Source organism: Varroa jacobsoni, unplaced genomic scaffold, assembly GCF_002532875.2.
Source record: "Varroa jacobsoni isolate VJ856 unplaced genomic scaffold, vjacob_1.0 contig00812, whole genome shotgun sequence".
In the NCBI taxonomy this organism is placed as follows: domain Eukaryota; kingdom Metazoa; phylum Arthropoda; class Arachnida; order Mesostigmata; family Varroidae; genus Varroa; species Varroa jacobsoni.
In genome coordinates this window covers 45,124-60,858 of record NW_019214531.1, presented here as the reverse complement: position 1 = coordinate 60,858, position 15,735 = coordinate 45,124, and the positions used below count along the sequence as shown (strand labels likewise).

The 15,735-nt window shown below is 43.5% G+C and overlaps 1 long non-coding RNA gene across 4 annotated transcripts in view; it reads right to left on the bottom strand.

Moving 5' to 3' along the window:
* Nucleotides 1–10,070, bottom strand: part of LOC111271624 (uncharacterized) — a 36,122-nt gene extending 26,052 nt beyond the window's left edge. For 3 of the 4 annotated variants that reach the window (XR_002686981.2, XR_002686980.2, XR_002686982.2), the window contains exons 1-3: nt 9,916–10,070; nt 9,235–9,385; nt 1,365–1,609 (exon numbers count right to left, since the gene is read on the bottom strand). This is a non-coding gene — a long non-coding RNA (uncharacterized LOC111271624). Of the gene's footprint in view, nt 1–1,353; nt 1,610–9,234; nt 9,386–9,915 lie in introns of all 4 variants that reach the window. The other variant, XR_002686984.2, reaches the window with a different exon arrangement.
* Between the last annotated feature and the right edge of the window lie 5,665 nt (nt 10,071–15,735).

Here is a 15,735-nt window from a genome sequence, read left to right as displayed (position 1 = left end):
GCGACGCGATCAAGGGGGCCTACTTGTCGCGCTACAAGCCGTCACATCTGGGGGAAAGGTGGAGGTAACGCGCATGCGCTGAGCGCGCCCTCTACAGGTTGTCGCCGGTGTCTTACTTTGAGGGAAAAACGGGAAGAGAGGAAGTAGGGGAGCAACTATTCGTGGAGACGGCAATTGCGATGGTAGTAGTAATCTGGGCAAATAGAGTGTAGCTTTTGTTCATTTAACACCACTAACTTGACTGAGAAGTCATTCCGGCAGGTAAGATCGTCTATTGCGGCGATTCAATGTTGCCGCTACATGCTTCTATCGCAAACAGATTGTAAACTATGCGGTTCGCTTCATGCGAAGTTTACGCTGAAACGCTCTTGTGAGTGTGTCTCAACGTCTGCACAACCATTATATATACATATATGTGTATAAGAGCGACAAAACACACTATTCGCAATTACTCTACATTCATCTTAGTACCTCTGCGGATACATGCTCCCCTATCCAATAGCTAAGTCACGTTACATCACCTATCGTAAAATTACACGATAAATATTACTTCTAAAAATATAGTTTACCTAAGCTGCCCTAAATACAACACCAATAGGTAGATCGATCGATGTTGGTTAGATAAAATGCCATGGCCTTGGAAATTCCCGTTTTTTTTTCTTTGCGCAATCAAGTAGTTGTCAAGGCGGAAGTAGGTATACTCCGTGTCCGTAACAAGGATCTTTCGGCTTTCACCATTTAATGGTGTTTGCTGTAATAACGCCTATATAACTTTAATGTGTTGGGTGGCGAATGTTCATGATTTTATATAACTTGTCAAAAAACAAATAGAAGACCTGTACTAAAACGAATAAAAACTAACTAGGTTTTGAATCGGTGCTAGTTATGACTATTATTTTTCTCTCTGCCACTGTTCTTATTATTTGACAGTACTATCCCACACGCTCTGTGTGGGCTCCGGGATGCCCATTCTGTGGGCTTCAGCCGTAGAACATCGAGTATGCCCATTTTCAGATGTACCCTTTCCCCAAGGTGCGCAAAGCCCTCTAACCAACCGACTATCTACCTATCCTTTCCTTTTACGACTACCCTGGTCTACGAACTGGATGACATCGTTGTCTTCGTTCGTCCGTCCATCCGTCCGCTCGCTCATTTGTAGGAGCTTGCTAGAGTTGGTCACAGGATCGTCGTTAGCATCGACCAAGCGTCCCATTTACCTTAACTTGCCTTGCCTTCTTTGCTTGCCTTTTACCACAGTTTAGCCATCAGTTACATTGACTCTTTCTCGTGCACTCCACAGATAACCTCTCCCATTTCTCTCTCTCTCTCTCTCTCTCTCTCTCTCTCACTCACCTGTGTCTTACCTGTGGCGTGGTCCCTTTCCATCGTTCCACCTTCTCCTGAATGCGGGGAAAGGCAGCTCAGGTTGCGGCCAGGTAACCAGTTACATCCTCTAGCTCCTCAATCCCTCACTCCAATCCGAAGCGCGATCTCGTGTTGACTGGAGCTCTTCTCCTTACGTCCTTCATTTTATCCCGCCATCACTACGTCCTCAAAATACAACACGAGAGTAGCAGTACGACTGGCGTCCTCACCTAAGCCACAACCGCTGAGATATCATTACACCTCCAATTATTGTTATTTGTAGTAATATAGCTCTCGTTACAACTGATCGTGATAATAGTTATATAGCTGTTATGAATTTCTACATCGAATGTTGAACACCACAGGCACATCGACCGTCGTGAACGTATTACGCCACCAGGAGCAGGAAAGGAGTCGTCTGGCGGAAATGTGAGTAATATTTGACTAGCACATTATAGTGGAGGAATTATGGTCCGTTTGAGCTGAAAGCCGCGAATAACCTAGAATGATTTAGAAGACATTCATCATTAACTTTTTTGTACGGCGCTCTGCCACTCACGGTAATCACCTGACCCTAGATATGGCTATCGTGCTGACGGTACTGATATCCTGCAATTACTTGTTCGCCAAAGGCTACAACGTAATGGCTTAGGCTTTTCCGATTTTAGTCCAGGCAAGCTTCCCTTTGTCTTCGGTAACTGATATGATTAATACACTATCTGCTTACATAGTCCATTTTAAAATAAGGATAGAATTTCTAGTCTAATTTCTACTATACATTTCACGATTGGGAACACTACTTGTAATGTGGTGACGAGGTCAACGCCTTCAAATAAACCTAGCGTCCCAGTGTAGCAAGACTGGCAAAACTAGTTTACATAAAATAGAACGGGTAGCTGTTTTTTATTCTGCTGTTCGGCATGGAATGTTCTCAGTCACCTTCCTTTTGTTTGCGTGCGTGTGGGAGGATGGGGTGATGGGTCTGAGAATTGCGAAATCGGTGGTAATTCCTCCGTGAGGTGTAGGATCAAACCAAGAAGAGGCTTTTTCCTAAGCGAATAAGTGGTCGTTCCATCTTTGTTTTGGGTGCCGCACATTAGCCCCGAACTACAGCCCGTCGCAATCGCTTGAGTTCCGCCAACGCTACTCTAGTGAAACTGGTGCCAATTGTTTGTACAAGGAAGGGAAAAAAGCTGTGGTTTTTCTGCATGACCTTCGTTTTTTCCTCTAGTACTACTCGATCTGGTCGACAGAAGTAACCGTCTTACTGTTTCGGCCACTGACAGCAGCCGTGTTCCCTGAAGTAGCCAGCAGGCAACCGCAGCGGTTAGCTTTTTCCTCTTGACTATTTCAACATGAAGTTGGGTGATACTGCCAAGACGTATCGATATAATATAATAATAATAATAATAATAAGCGAAAACAACAAGGAAGAAGAAAGTAAACACCTTCGCAAGCGGTCACAATGACAGCAATAGTAGGACGTAGGGTGGCAAAACAACTATACCGATTGTGGCAAATAAATACACGTAAAATAAAAACTCAACGCACGATGGGTGTTGACTACAGTTTTTCTTTAGTCGGTAACTAACTTCTCTCTGCTACTGATACTTTCGCTGTTACTAGTGGTGTCCGTTCAAACAAATAGTAGCTGCGATTGCAGGGCGACGACATTGGAGAACGAAATACATTACGCCAGCTGGCCAGGGCTGGTGGTCATCCTTCGTAGTGCAAACAGCCATCACCGGGGCCAATTCTCATGAACGTCTCGCTAACTAGTTGCTTCTACTGAGCTGGTCGTCGGTCGACTGCCGTGCAGCTCCCTGCCTCACCGTTTCCTTACAATTCATTCTAACAAAACCGGAACTCTTTACCATTGCCGCCGTAACTGGCATTAGAGGTGGTCTAGCGGGGCTTCAAGCCACCAATGAAAAAAAAGTTGCATCTCGTGGCTACGTGGTAGTCGTGTGTACCCATTTCAAAATGAAAAGGCTGACGGCGGGTCAGCGATTGGACTGCAAGATGCCGACTGCGATAGCATACGATGAAGCCAGTAGCGTGGCGACAATACCGACCGCGAGGACAATGACCAGGATAGTCCCCGTCGCCGTTGTCGTTGTCGCAGTCGGCCGAGGTCGCCCTTTTCCACGGTCCCCGTACTCCCCCCTAGTCCGTTGTTCCCTTCTTCTTTTGGCAAGTCTCTCGTGTACTCCTTGCTGGCCGTTACCTTCTGCTTTCCAAGCGACCCCTAACAGTAAAAAGCAAACATATATCCAACCCTGTACATAGCCCAAAAGCTGTGGAGGCCGAAGCAGCTTTGGCAGCGGCTTCACTATCGTCGACTCGACTAAGGCCCAGTCACCTGCTCGCCTTCTTAAACCATCTCACCGACGACCTCAAAAGCAGTAGTAGCAAAGCGCTTGCAGCTCCGTTGCCGAACAGCCGCTCATAAGCCCGGCCGTCGAATGCCGTGGTTCCGAACTACCGGCCCGGATATACCCGACTGCGACCGTTTTCCTTTCCCTCTTCCTCTTCCTCCTCCTCCTCCTCCTCCTCCTCCTCCTCCTCCTCCTCCTCCTCCTCCCCCCCACTCTAAACTCAACCCTGCTTCTGGCCAAACATTGATACTTGCAAATCTTGCTACTTGTCGCTAGCGGCTTTCGACCCCTCCTTCTAAATTGAATTGAGAACGGCCCGTCGCTGTCATGGTGAGCTCAGCGTCAGCCGCCACCATTGCCGTTGCTGATGCCCACAGTAGTGTTATGAGGCTGACAAGAAAAAACGCAAAGGAAGTGCGGGCGAGCGATAAAGAAAGAAGGACCAACGGGAACATTTAGCAAAGCAGGGGGGTACGACGACTCCTGTTGGTTTTGAGTAGAAACCGTGGTGTTTGGTCGTTGGCTATAGCACCAGCAGCCGCAGCGATAGCGGCCAGAGCGCTCGGTACGACCACTGAAAAACGACCACTGGCTGGCCTAAGGTACGGGATGGGGACGTAGAGAAGATGAAGGAGATTTGGGGATGTGGCCTGAAGGCGGGCAACGAGAAAGGAAGAGGAATAAAGAACCAAGGGGAGGGGTAAGCGTGAGACTCGACAGATTTCTTTTGGGGCGAGCAGAAACAGAACTAGTTCCGACTGGCTCGGTGGCTCCCCCAAGGAGTCGCCCGCTGGGCATAACTGACCCTTGAGGCTTTCAGCTCTCGGCGGCGTCAGAGCTCACGGGGCTATATAGAGGAGTTAGTCCCTTTAAGCCTCGTCCGAGCTAGGTCGCTCGATCGCTGTCGCGACGGCATCCGAAAAAGCCCATCCTACCCCAACATCGGTCTGAGCAAAATTAGGTATCAGTAGTAGCAATGGTAGTAGCACTCCTGTGCGGTGAAACTATGGGAAGCTGGCTTTGCCAAAGAACGCGGCATGTGGCGTTTTACCTAATACCCCCGTTTCCAAGCATATCTATTTTTGGAGCAACTGAAAAAAGTTCTTGATAGACACCATTTATCTTGAATCTTATTAATGTATATATGCCTGAAATGTTAACAAATGCAGTTAGTAGTACAACAATAATAATAATAAAAAACACTCCCAATTTTAGTTAGAAAGTACAACGCAATAACATTTAGTTTTGGGGCATCAGTCCTGATTTGTTGCTGCTTTTCGACCTGCTAAATAGGTCAAGATAACCTAATAATAATAATAATAATGCAAGTAACAGAGCTGTAAATCAATTTGACCAACGACTTGACAAGTGTCACTAGGAGCAGCAACAATCAGCGGGATGTCAGCGGTGACAACGCGAGGCTTCCCATAACTGTCGCCGTAGTCTTTCTGCGTTTCTTCTGATGACGCTGTTGACATCCCGTATTGGACGCAACCTTTCATTTGCGTCAAGCTCGACGGTTAAAGATGCCCGTTTTGAGTGATTTGAGAAGTTGAGTGTTCTTGGCAGTAACGTGTTACTAATCGGTTACAAAAGTAATGGATATTTTAATTTATTACTTCCCTCTTTAAGGATCCTTTACGGCTATATGGAACGTTATTGTTCTATGAGATTATTATCCTATAAAAGTTTAGCTTGAATTGAAGCTTCGAAGATGGCCATGTAAGCTAAATAGAGCACTAATTCGTTTTCCGTCGATGTCAAAAAGCTCCCGAAACAAACTGGGCAAACAAAGACAATTTTGAACTGAAATCGCTATACAAGAAGCGCTTGTCGAGTTCAAAGAAATTTTTTGACAATGAAACGAGGATCGCTGTGAGCTGCCGTTGAAAACGGATAATTGCTCAATCAGCCTATATCACCAAAATTGGAGACGGCTCAAAGATACTGGGCAGATTTATCGGATTGCGTCGGTAGGTCAGTATCCAAAAATTCACTTTCATTTTACCCTGAACTATCTGCTTTTAGGGGTAGAGCTAAAGCGATGTTGATAGCCTTTTTGAAGTTGAAAAAAGGGATTTTAACAGAACAACACAATGCACAACAACATGAAGAACTGCGGTTTCGTTTGCAGCCATCAAGTGTACCTATCTGGTAGAACGCCCCAGCAACAGAAAAAGGTTCTTTAAGAAGAGAAAAAAAAATGCATTTTAAGAACCACAGAAAAGTTTCTTGGAGAGAACTTGCTTGGGTAAAGGAGCCATTAATCATTCCGAATCAGACATGTGTGTGCTGCAACACCCAAAATGGGTTTTGGCTTTTATACTATTCCATAACCCAGTAGAATGCATTCATTTGCCCGGTAGACTAGCGACATATTTATAGCAACGTCCATTGTAACAAACGCACCTTTTCCAAATCTCGATAGTAGTTTTCAACAGAACGCTTTAGAGAATATTCCTTAGAAATGTCACAACAGTTTGTATCTATCAATTCATGGCAAGAAATCTGCTGGTGTTCCCAGAAGTCGTTTGCTCAGTAGACAAGTATATATAATAGTAATTCTTATAGTAGTTCTTTTCAAAACGAACTAATGAGATAATATCTTGCCCTAAGTCTCGGCCTACAGTGGCCTGTACACTCTGTTGATCTGCTTTGTTTCTTGTTTCTCCGTTGTGTAGTCTAAAGACATAGCTACATATATGACATGAAGGTACAAAGACATAATGGGTAGTATCATAACTCTAGTTACCGGCAAGTTTGCCCATGATCTTTTGCCTCTAGACCTGACACTTTTTCATGTGAAGTTACCAAGTCGTTTTACTGATTTAGCAAACATGAAATAAAAAAGGAAACACATGTTAATAACAGAACATAGGGAAAACTTGTCACATTTAGGCTCGCATCCAAGTAGATACTGTTGCGACGCTGCACTTCGTTTATAAACGTATTATGATACACAGTTTATCTAATAAATGATATATCTCAGTAAAAAAAAAGTAGATATCGGATTGTGTTGTTAATATGGAGTATCATCTTGCGCACTGCTTGTTGCCAAGTGATAATAAAAGCTATGAAAAAATAAGAGTCCCAAGTCGAACCATTTCCGTTTAGGATTAATGAAACCCAACTGCATCACGCCGTGGCTGGCACCCATCATAACATACTATTTGCAATAATGTCATTTGTGTCAACGGAACTTTCGGTAGAACGATAAATAAATGTATCCAGGCTTGGGCGAGATATGTGGGCCTCGTGCTAGCCGGTACGGTACCATTAATACAGAAAGCAAAGTGCAAGTCATTGTGCCGGTAGCGAGGTAACGCAAATTACTACGCTTTATAGAAATGCAAATCGACATGCGTATGGCGTTCATTCAGCCGGCTTGGTCGTCTACAGCGACTAGGCCGGATTAAGGGGACTAGGGCCAGTCAGCCAAATGTTGTCTCGGTCTATTTTCAGCCGATCGCACCTACCACTACTGATGATTTGTCCAACGGTATCAGGCCAGTCAGCCAGACAAACCACTCATTTGCGGAGATCTGGTCGAAAATACATCGCGCGCCTCTATAAAGATGCCTATGTGGTATACTACTTATAGGTAGATCCGTAAAGCAGGTCCATAGCACTGACTGTTGTGTATTGAAGTGTTCGCTGTATTGCGACTGATGCGCGAATTCTGGCTACCGACTAACGAACGAACGCCCGCCCGCCCGCTGCTTGCTTCGTTCAGGCTGAGTGCGTTCACTGTCCGGATAGAAGTGCGACAACCTGTTGCCGTCGTGGCTGCAAAAGCCGCCACCTAGCCACAGGTTGCCACGGCCACGGGCATACGTTGTTTGGTGCTTCTACCTGAAGCCATTGCCTATCGCTCTGTCATATCTCGCCGGCTTGCGCCCTGCGCATCTGGATGGGCAAGAGCCTTAGTAGGGGTAGCAGCATTATCGCATACGCTTACATCACTTTACACTCAATGTGGGCAACCAGCAACAGGTAGCAACGGCGATGGTGGTGAACGATAACATTGTAGCCTGGGTCGGCGTTGACGGCGTTCAGCAGTTAAGTCTTACTGAACAGTGAAGCTATAGGCGCACGATGTGGCAGCGCGACGCGTACTCGAGTTCCTCGTCCATCTGAGGATAACTTGCGGTTAGGAAAAAGTAAGGGCAAAAAGCAAGAAATGGCTATCATTTGACAGCATCCCGGCTAAACATATTAAAACGAAAAAAAAAAGCAAAAAAGAAAACAAGAGAGAGTTACGAGCTGCACTAAAACTTACAAGGTAAGTGCTGACAAACGGTTGACAACAATAGATCTATTCGTAATCTGTACTAGGGATACGATTAGTTTCTTTCCGGGAACAACTATGCATACTCATATATTGCTGATCTGTATGATATGACAAACTCTGTTATGTTGCTTTCAGTTTTATCGTAATACCCACATAGTGTTTTATAATCTGCTGCTTGAGTGTGTTTACGCGTGCCAGAGTAACACGAATACACTTGTTGGTTTGAGTGTTCCAATAGGCGATCCTCGCTGTTGTCTGCTATGGCCGATTACTGTTCATACACATCGTGTATGGAAATAAGGGTTGGCTAGTGGTACACAGGGGCACACAAGTGGGTTAATCCCCATAGCAGTATTCATTATTGCACGTTGTTTTGTCCGCGGACTGCGTTAAGGGATGCTTTCGTCGTAAAGGCGATTTTTGCTTGTTTCAGAAGATTTCTTATCGCGCCAATGAAGATAGCTATAGTCTGCTATAATCCAGCTGCCCAAGCTGTGGCAGACGACACTGACCGGTGCTATGTATTACGTAATATGAATCAGTGGTCTGTACAGAGTAGCAACAACGACAGCGGCGACTTTGTAGATAATTTTTCAGTCTTGCCCATCTATCGGGTGCCGCTGCCCGTCCACTACAATCAATGGCTCTGTCGCCAGTTTGGCTCTGTATGCATGGACTAAGGAAGTCACGTGCACTTGCCTCATCGCACGTTATCTGTCGCATGCGAGCTCACCCCCGGGGGGACATGCGATTTCTATTTCTTTCTCGCCATCTCTTGCTTTCCCTGCAAGTCCAATTATCCGCGAAAAATCATTGGAGCTCAGAAGAGAACAGCTACCAGCATCGGAATCCCGTGCCCCACGTCGTTTACATAATACTGCCTACAATAGGGACCTTCTAGAAATACAAGAATGAGATAAACATAGTACATATTCTCTTATTCAGATATATATATAAGAAAAAGCTCATATTATGTGGATGACCGTAAATTTTGAAGAAAACTGCTGTTTACTATCGCAACGACCAAGTTGCCTCATTTACTAATGGAAAGCACTAATGAAAAGAAAAAAACTATAACAGGTAATGTTTTTTGTTTACTCGCATGCACAGTAGCGGTGCCCCTTCTGGGGCGAATATCAGCCCTACGGTTCAAGGTATGACAATAGAGAAAATCAAAGAGTAGACTTCCTTCTTACTTACATTTGATGTTAAGGCGTACGCAGTAGTGGATTATTGCAGCCTTTATGAAATTAACCGTCACACCCGGACCGAGGTATAATTCTGCATAGGCATCCTAAATATGCCACTACATTGCCTACCCGAGCGTAGACATTGCCGCAGTACATATTCACTGTTAACAGAATTTAAAATCCAATTGTGCTTTTAATACGCGCTAAAAAGCTATACTCGATATTTATCCGTCCCGTTCAACCATTAAGTAGTATAGCAATGACGACCGCACAAATTCTGCAGTACGAGCATACAACCTTAACACATTCTGGGTCTGAACGAGCATATCAACATACTGATAAGTTCATAATGAATTGTTAAGCAATACCGCTTTACCATAGATGACGAATCGTGATAAAATAGAAGAAGACTTTTCAATCAACAATTAAGTATGGACCGTATACACCAAAGGACCTCTGTTAACATTTCGAGCATCTTGACTTACTGGTAACGAGGGTTATTTGAAAACCTTCCCATCACTCGGCCTGCCTGAGATGATGATCTCTCTTTAATTGTCTTTAATAATTTTTCTCTATGATTGTTGCTTTCAGAATCGTCGCCCGACGACATTGATGGGGGCGTAGTCCTAGAGGTTATTTGGTTGATTGTACAACTAGTTTAGGACATTATTGTAGGGGTGCGTGAACATACCCATTCTATAAACTCAGCGAGAACGGAGTGTCTGCTTTTAAGCTGGATCGAAGCATTTAGTTAGACATACTGACAATCGAAATCGAGTGGTGAGGTCCAAAGTGTCGTTGGCAAGGCATCGTCGAAAAGCTGAGACAAGTTGTAACACTGGTGAATACGTTGCTAAGCGAGATACTTATAAATGGAGAGTCGGGAGAACGAGTAATGGGCTTTAGTGGCCTGAAAGAGCAGAGGAGGTTCGTCGTCTGGAACGAGATCTAGGTTCTCCCCTACGCACGGCTTATTGCTTGTACTGCCAAAGCGCTTTAGCTGGCCTAGGTGCGCTATGCGTTTAAAACCTTGATGTTCGGGTCGACAGACTCTACGATATTTTTTTCACCATTACTAGAGATCGTAATATGGCATTTAATTTCCTTAACATACTAGCCGTGTTTTATGAATATGCAGATCCCCATACAACGCCACCGGCTCGTATGTTTTGTATTAATACCAGTGTGTTTTGTATTAATACTTTTTGAGCCCTTCACAATGACCTAGTAGCCTAACGATATGCTTGCTCCCTAACCTTGTTACTGGGCCTTTTCCAGCTTTCTCCTTCCGACTAGCCAAGTATTTGACTACCAACTAGCAGTAGATCTGGAATAGCTGAATTAAACCCACACATAGTTCTGATAAAGACTACGGCGATAGTGCCCTTTACAGACGTAGTAATCTGGCATCTGCCTATGTACGTTGGTGACGAATTCATTTGGCCGAAAACGAAGAGATTATGCCATGTCCGCGTTCATATTGCCTGCTACTCAGGGTCTACATCTAGAAGTTAGATGACGCTTGGTGTTCAACCTTTAGAGTTCATCATCACCAACGTGGTCAGCAAAAGCTATTCCACGATTCATAGTATAATGTGCGAGCAGGCTCCTTTTGAAAAAGATGCATGAACAGCAGATATGATCACCGCGGCAGACATCCCTTTAATTGGGGTGAGATAAACAAATTCGGTGAGTTTAGGGACCACTACCAACACACTGAGATTTCTTAGAGAGCTGGTAGGACACGGTCCAACGTAACCTAGGTGTATGCACTTGAGTGGGACGCGCTAAGGAGTAGACGCGTCAAGAGGTCCTGGTTGGTTGCCTGCTACGCATGGAACGCATTGATAGTTCTGAATTTTGACGGACAGTTCTATTCAGAGAAACTGCTCGATTCCGCACAACATTCTCATGGTTACCGATGGTACTGCAATAAATATGCACCGAACGATTTGAATATAGCGCTGGCCGAACTTGACTGTGCGAAAAAGCATCTACATGCGCTTTGATACCTTACGATGCTAAATCTTGTATCGAAAATTCTGCTCTCAACGCGTTCCTGGTAGAATAGGTATGTTGATGTTGACAGAATAAGCGAAACTTGAACCGACGTTTCATCAAAAATAGTTTTAGAGTTTCCAGAGCAAACGCGATCGCCAGTAACATTAGCCCGATAAATAATAAGTAGCCTCTACTTTGCCACACTTACGTAATACGTAACGAAGATGGTATTTTCAATTGTAGCTATGAATCTCGATCGGCATGCCACCCGTACCCACTGCTGATGCATCCATTCATGACTTTGTTTCAATGAATGAGTTAAGCTGGTTAAGAATAAGCATTTTACCCATGACGACCTTAAGACGATTGAAAGGTGACTGTTGGGGATCACTCCACTCGAGTTCAACTTTTAGCAGCGACTGCCTCGAAGCTAATCCTGATATAGGACAACTAAACAAGCAACCGACAGCCAAAAATTGCCGTACCTGTGTGGCCGATCCTGGATTGGAGCACATAAAAATTGTTTGTATAGTCGACAGAACAAAGCCTTCGTTTATGAGAAGACACATAACCACGACCCCTCGCAAACCAAAATGATACAAGTTTGGGTTAAGCCCTAGCTAGATCGGCGGCATAGAAGCAATCAAAAAGCAAAGGAAGCATCCTCAATCAACGCTTCATTGATAGAGTAGAATCGATTCAGTCATTCTAGGACAGGTGGTGAGAAGATGATTAAATACAGCCGGCCCGTTTGTTAAACAGTGAAGCTAGCGTGTAAATTTGCCATCAAAATCTGAGACGATTAAGGCGGTAAATTTCGCCAGATCCTTCACGAGGAGTATTTGTAAAAAGCCTTCCATAAAATCCAGTTACGAAGGCAGTTACATTTAACAGACTTATCGTTTCATCCATTATATTCGATACAAGCCATTAAAAAGTCAACTGTTCGACCGCTTTATCACCGCTCGTAGATTCTTCTAGCTAAGAACCTGTTGGAGACATTTCGCGTCGCGATAGGCGCTTGTCTGACATAAGAGCTAGTCCTATCGGTCACAATACTGTTATTTCGGCATTCCTGAATTGTTATATCAGGGAACTTTACGGTACGGTCCGTTTCATTTAGTTGAATGAGAATACATCTGAAATTTTTAACGAAATTTCAACAAGGAAAGTTAACAAACTTATTGACAGTCGTTAGGCATCCTAGTAACTAAGTTCTTGGTGGGTGCTGGGTTATGTGCGGCGAGTCGCGAGAGTAGGGCAACACGTGTACAATACATATACAAGGAGGCTTGATTTTGATCATGTAGAAGCCGACAAATAGGTTTACGATATGCCAGCAGCCGATATAGAATAGTCATAGGTGTAAAATAGAAATAGAATGAAAGAAAGTTACTAAATAAGTCACGGGTATGCCGGGTAGAAAAGAAAAAGTTTCTTATATATATATATATATATATATATATATTTATAAATAACATGACATTTTTATCCCTGTGACTTTTGAAGATTTAAAGTTAGGCATCAATCAAATTATTCATTCCTTTTTATTAGCAATTTTCAGGTTTTTATTGTCCACCAGATTCATTGTCAAATGAATGCAATACCGAATCCTACATTCGAAGTCTAGAAGGGCAGCTCTGACAATGTTTTTAGTGTATGGCCTTACGTTATCATGAAGCAGGATAACCTGAGCTGTTATGTCAGGTCTTTTTTAAAAACCTTTGTTCTCGGTGCAATAGAGCCAAACCTGTTGATCAGTCGTTTAGTACGCAGGCCGCAATTCGCAATGAACTAGGCCTTATCAATTCCATCAAACGTAAACCATAACGTTTGTTGCATAAGTTCCGATTGATGTCCTGGCGCTACCCATTCCGAATTTTGATACATCTTTTCATTTCCCTCTACCCGTGACAACCCAAAAACTAGTCGTTGTGGCTGCATAGCGCTCGATCCCAGATGAGATGTAGCATAAAGCCATAATCCCCTGTTGGATTCAGACGTTTTATGAAACACGTAAGGTCCAGATTTTTGTGTAAACATAACGACTTTAGGTGATTAATAATAATTACATGGCTACAGCCCATCTTTTCGGTCAATCCTCATTAATCAGTCCTTAGTCGGGGCACTTGTCGGCACTATTTTGTAAAGAATACCTTCATACAATTGTCGTCAAGTTCAGATGTTCGACTAGAGCGGAGACTATCCTCTAGATTCCAGTCAGTTAAATTTAACAATGTCGCAGACTGTTTTAGCAATGTTAGCAGAATGCGTCGAATGTGCATCTTCTCTTCCGGTAAAAGGAAATAGGAAAGGAAGCTTCTTCAAAAAAAGCGTATTGTTTTTTTTAAAAAGTGCAGCTTTAATCACTTAGTTACTTAAGATACGTTTATTTTTGCTGATAATTTGAATGTTTACTATATATATATATATATATATACTATCGTTATGTTCAAGATGGGGGCTCTATATGCTGATATATTCGAATATCTTTTTATCAATAAGGTGAAACCTATCAGAAATGTTTGGCTCTTTTTAGTCGCATTTGATGGTAGCGCGCCCTGCTAAAACTTCTAGTGTCTTTTTCGTCAAACTAATTTGAATACCATGCGGATGTTGCGTAAGTCATGGATGGCTCAACACATATCTTGAATAGCTTGATATATAAACTTTGGTCTCTTAGAACAATTTAGTGTAAGGTCTAGTTAGAGCGGCGGATTGCGCAAAGAACTATATACCTGTCTCATGCATCCTGTCACACAACGTATCTTGGGGTAACTGCCGTGGCAACCCCTAAATCATAGATAATTTTTTACTGCCTGCCCAATGGAATATGCATAATTAGCATTTCAGTGCTCAAAACGTAGAACGGCACATCTATCTATCCACTCTGCCAACTTGCCAACTTCATCTTGGGATAGCAAGCTACCATCGTCGTTATCGACCCTTGTGTATATTTTTTAGATCATCTATATACATTTTTATAAGTAATAATGGAAATAACATGTGATACATCGATCTGTGCGCGAATTGTACCTTGCGGACAACCCCCGACAGCTTTAGCGGTATTTCTCATCGATTCTACAGCCATTAAAAAAAAATTGAATCCATTTCACCGTTCTTGTATATAACAGCACAAATAATGTTTTCGAGGAGTGTACATTTTACTGTAGTCATCTTATTTGCTTTTTGTCGGTAGGTTCGGCCATTGATCCGGTCCTATACACCAGACACAATGCTGCTATATGGAATATTTGACCAGTTCTGATCTCAAGTCGCTTGAAAAATTGTACGAGAAGATACAGATTGAGATTCTGAGCTTTCTAAATAAGTATGACGTACATCTGCACGGATCTCACTAGTATTGGACTCTAAATACTCGAATGTCTTCAGCAGGTTCACATCTATATCATGGGCAGTAAATTAGAATAAATAATCAGCTTGGGACTCGAAGAAGGCACTAAACTTTGGGAGAAGCAAAAAAGGCATTTTGTCCTTTTTCATAATAATCTATCTATCTACCTGTTTGAATATATGGACAAACTACGTTCGGTAATATTAATCCAAAAATGTTTATGAGAATGCTTCCTGATTACTGCCCCTTACGATGCTTTTCCGTTCCACTAAACTTGCACCAATATCATACTAATATTAATCATCACTAATGCTTAAATACAAAAGAAAAATCAACATTTAATGCATTTTTTTGAGTACTAGCCAAAATGCAAACGAAGCTGGAGAAGCACGAAGCACGTGCTGCAATTTTACTTCCCTTTAGTACGAGCTTCGTCTGTATCTTTTGCTAGGTTCCATTGCAGTATCGTTTTTGTTTTCCATAACAGTGGGTGGTGTGGTGGCGTATTACGTGTGTCTCTCTGTGGTAAAAGAAATCAAAAATACTTTAGATTCAACTTGAGGCTTTCTTTCGTTTCTGTTTCTGCGTCATTGGCTCGTCGTGACGTGCAAAGAGAAGTTTTAGTTCAAGTTGTGGTTGATCAGGAGTTAAGTTTGCAGAGGAAGCAGAGTTGAAGCGGCAACGGGCCTCGCTTCTTTGACTTTCGTCAGCGCCGGCAGCTGTGGAACATCAGAAACATGCTTTCCATCCAGGACAGCGCCCATATGGGGTTACAGAATGAGAAAATGGCTTAGATAGGTTGGTTGGTGGATGAAAGCATTTTCTGGGACGCGCCTCACCCCACAGAGCTGCGGCAGCTGCTTCTGCTGTGACCGCTGTTGCCGTTGCCGTCGTCATCGCTGTCACTGCCGTAGCACTCAAAACGAAGGATGTGCGTGTGAGTGGTCTTCCTTCACTTTGCCACATACCATGTGCCGCGCCATACATACGTTATCATACATTTGCAGTTGTATAGGACTGCAGCAGGAAGCCGGGTCCCAGACGCTTCATCTTGTTCACCGGGAGAAGCCAGTTGCATAGGCCCTATTCATTTTTAGTCGGGCTCTTCTCTCTGTTCTAGCCACGTTCGAACCTCATCTGCCTGACTTTGCGTCA